Source organism: Megascapheus bottae, chromosome 8 (assembly GCF_031878675.1).
Source record: "Megascapheus bottae isolate mThoBot1 chromosome 8, mThoBot2.hap1, whole genome shotgun sequence".
NCBI classification, from domain to species: domain Eukaryota; kingdom Metazoa; phylum Chordata; class Mammalia; order Rodentia; family Geomyidae; genus Megascapheus; species Megascapheus bottae.
In genome coordinates, this window is record NC_143516.1 from 42,002,134 (window position 1) to 42,006,533 (window position 4,400).

Consider the following 4,400-nt stretch of genomic DNA (forward strand, 5'->3'; position numbering starts at 1 on the left):
CATGCATCAAGCCCTGCCTTCAGTTCCTTAGTTCCACATATACACACAGGCTCACGCATGTAATCGTACCTACTCAGGAAGTTGAGATCTGAGGATCAAGGTTCAAAGCCAGCCCCTGCACTTGAGACTCTAATTAATCAGTACAAAATGTAAAGTGGAGCTGTGGTTCAAGGGGTGGGTGGTAACCTAGAGTTGAAGAGCTTAAGGACAATGCCTGGGCCCAGAGTTCAAGCCCTATGACCCACAAAAAAACAAAAGTGGAGAGTGGTGCTGTGATCCAAGCACGAGCCTTGAGAAAGCTCAAGGACAGTGCCCAAAGCCCAGACCCTGAGTTCAAGCCCCCAGGACTGCCAAAAAAAAAAGAAAAAAGGAAGAAAGAAAAATAATACTGAGTTTTGGGAGATACCTACATAAGTCAGAGCTTTAGTTAGGCATAGATAGTAAAACGTTACTAACCGTAGTGGCAGGCCAGAAAAAACAAATGCTTGACAAAAAAAAAAAAAAAAAACAGGGACCAGGAGTTTGGCCTAGTGGTTAAAGTGCTTGCCTAGCATGCATGAAGACTCGGGTTCGATTCCTCTGTACCACATACATAGAAAAAAGCCGGAAGTGGTGCTGAGGCTCAAGTGGTAGAGCTCTAGCCTTGAGAAAGTCCAAGGACAGTGCTCAGGCCCTGAGCTCAAGCCCAGGACTGGCAAAAAAAAAACCAAAACAGAAAACGCTCTTTATCATTACAATCCATAATGTTACATAGATCTACAGACTCCAGCTTTTAAACATATAATTTATTTCTACAAGTCAAGATTTTGAAAGTTTTCATTTTTGATTGTGTATGTGTGTATGGGGGAGGGGGGGTTATGGGGCTTGAACTCAGCCTGAGCTCTTCAGCTCAAGGCTACCACCCTACCCTTGAGCCAAGCCCCATCTTCCATTTTCTAGAGGTTAATTGGAGACAAGAGTTTCAGGTTCTTTTGTGCTGGGGCTGGCTTTGAACCTTGATCCTCAGATCTCAGCCTCCTGAGTAGCTAGGACTACAGGTGTGAGCCACCATCCCCAGCACATTTTTTATTTTTTAATTGTACTTTATTTGTGTGTCATACTCAGAATTGAACTGAGTCTTTTGTGCTACTGGGGGAAAAAAAAACAGGTAAGCCTACATGTTTTTATACTACATTTAATAATGTAGTATAAAAGGGAAAATGTGATAGACCAGATTCTTCCAGCATTGTCATTCCCAGTAGGCACATGTGCCTATTTGGGACTTGAACTCAGCATCTTGGAATTGTCCCTAAACTTTTTTTTTTTTTTTGCCAGTCCTGGGCTTGAGCTCAGGGCCTGAGCACTGTCCTTGGACTTTCTCAAGGCTAGAGCTCTACCACTTGAGCTTTAGCAGCACTTCTGGCTTTTTTCTATGTATATCGCACCGAGGAATCGAACAGGGCCTTCATGCATGCTAGGCAAGCACTCTACCACTAGGCCAAACTCCCAGCCCTGTCCCTAAACTTTTTATTCAAGGCTAGTCCTCTACCACTTGAATCACAGCTTTCTTCTGATTATTTCGTGATTAATTGGAGATAATAGTCTCAAAGACTTTCCTACCTGTGTTGGCTTTGAACTGAGATCCTCAGATCTCAGCTTCCTGAGGAGCTAAGATTACTGACATGAGCCACCAGCACCCAGCTCAAGAATGAAATTTTAATTTTTTCCCATTTTTTTACCTAAAGAATTTATTAAGATTGATTTTTACATCATATTTCAATGACACGTTTAACAAACAAGTATTCAAGAAGGGAATCTCTATATACAATCACTGACGCTTAACGTTTAGAACATAATTAAAATTAGGCTGAGGGTTTGTATGTCATGGATACTTATAAATCTGTGTAATAAAACATTATGTGTATAGCGTCATAAAGATTTTAATTTTTATGCTATGATTTTATTACCATATAGTAACTATGTAAGGTGTTTCAGAATTGTTTCTGTATATACTAATATATACCCCAAATTATACCAAATTACCAATTTGGTATAGACCAAATTACCCCCACTGTCATTATCCATTACTCCTCCCTTCTTAAAACAGTTTTGACATATTTCACTTGTTTTATTTTTACAGGTACATATAAAATTATTTGGTCATTTTTATTTTATTATTCATGTGCTGGGGATAGAGCCAGGGCAATGCTGTACTACCAAACTATATCTCCAGTTCCAAGAATCAGTTTTTAAAATGTTATTTATGCTTCTGATATGTTGGTAGGGTGAGGGGTTTTCACTGTTGCACAGCTAACTTAGTTTATTGTGACTAATCCAAGGTTCATTCTGGTATCTGATAGCGCATGTAATCTTTATTGATTTATGCCTGAAATATTTGATGTCCATATTTTAAATGTTTTAATTTATTTTGGTTTTGTGAAATAAGGTCTCACTATGTAGCCCAAGATGGCCTCTAGCTCATGATCATGTCACCTCAATCAGCCTCTAGAGTCCTGGGATTATGGGTGTCCATTCCCAGCACTGCAGTCCATCACAGTAGTTCTTATTTGTAGGTGGTAAAATGTTCCACCTCCAGAAATAACAGGAATGTGAAATATTGAAAAATATATACTTCTAAAGATCAGCCATGTTTTTCAGAAAGAAATTTAAATACAGATATTATTAAATATAGACATTATTACTAGTGTATTAAGACAAATGTAGGAAAGTATATGTATGTATAGGAGAAAAGGCAATTATTTGCACAAAATGGATGTTTAAATAAAAACTTAACTTTAATTCCAGAGATTGATCACTAAGCCTGGGAGAACAAAACAAAACATATGTCTGTGGCTACCTCTATCAATCCCTACCTTCTCTCCCAATAATAATATTGTACAAACACATAGATAAAAGGATGCCATAACATATTCCCTACAAGATCCAGATCTTTTGTGTAAATTTACCTTGACTGAAGAGTGTCAATAAGCATGTAGAATGATGATAATCATATTAATAAATTGTGTCAAGCTAGTATTCAATGAAATTAATATGTGATTTTAATACCTTACATATTATTAGAAATATACATTATCAAGGCTCCAAATGCCAGTACTCTATGCCCCAAAAATGAGTTTTAAAAAACAAGACCAGACACAGCTTCCTCAAAGTAAAAGTCCTTCTGTGGCTGACTTTATGTCCTAGATGGAGGTAAGATGAGTCTCCATTAATAGTAATGACAGAGGTGGCCATGGCTGGAATAAAGCAGGTCAGTTAACTTCAATTAAAGCTTCCTCAAATGATGAAGAAACGAATAAGACTGTCTAGTGCTTACAGAATTTAGACTTTAGTAGGTCAAAGAGATTTCCTGCGCATCAGTCAACTTCAATTAAAACTTCCCCAAATGATGCAGAAATGAATAAGACTGTCTGGTACTTACAGAATTTACACTTTGGAGATGGAAAAGAGATGGAAAAAACTTGCTTCAATAAGAGCAGCTAACATTTATTGAGTGCTTTTTATACTGCACGTGCTCATACACAGTTACCGTTACTACAAAGCCCTGACATCGTTGTTCATATAATTCTTATTTTATCGATAGAGAAACTGAGACTTGGGAAGGTAGTAGTTCCCAGAAATGAAGAAAAAAAATGGATCCTTGACTTGGATGGCAACTTTCCCTCTCACAATCCGTAAAGCTCTTCCTTTCCAACTAGGGCCGGGCAGCATGACTCTCGCAAAGAAGGGTGGTGAGAAGAAGTGACGTTCTGCCATCCACGAGGTGGTGACCCGAAATACACCATCAGCGTTCACAAGCACATCCATGCAGTGGGCTTTGAGAAGCATGCTCCTCGTGCTCAAGGAAATGTGGAAGTTTGGCATGAAGGAGATGGGGACACCTGATGTGTGCATGGATACCAGGCTCAACAAAGCTGTCTGGGCCAAAGGAATAAAGAATGTCCCCCATCAGATCCACCTGCGGTTATCCAGAAAGCGCAATGAGGATGAAGACTCACCAAACAAACTCTACACTCTGGTAACCTACGTCCCTGTTACCACCTTCAAAAATCTACAGACAGGGGCCGGGAGTTTGGCCTAGTGGTTAAAGTGCTTGCCTAGCATGCATGAAGACCCAGGTTCGATTCCTTGGTACCACATACATAGAAAAAAGCCGGAAGTGGTGCTGAGGCTCAAGTGGTAGAGCTCTAGCCTTGAGAAAGTCCAAGGACAGTGCTCAGGCCCTGAGCTCAAGCCCAGGACTGGCAAAAAAAAAAAAAAAAATCTACAGACAGTCAATGTGGATGAGAATTAACCAGTGAGTGTCAAACAAAACTATAAAATTGCTTTTATGTTTGGGGAAAAAAACTGGTCCTTAAGTAAGAATTCAACGGGGGGGGGGGGTGGGGAGGGAGGAAGCATGC

At 39.6% G+C, this 4,400-nt stretch overlaps 1 pseudogene; it reads left to right on the forward strand.

Annotated features, from left to right (window-relative positions):
• Window positions 1-3,630: 3,630 nt before the first annotated feature.
• Window positions 3,631-4,078, forward strand: LOC150059869 (large ribosomal subunit protein eL31 pseudogene; annotated as a pseudogene).
• The last annotated feature ends 322 nt before the right edge of the window (window positions 4,079-4,400 follow it).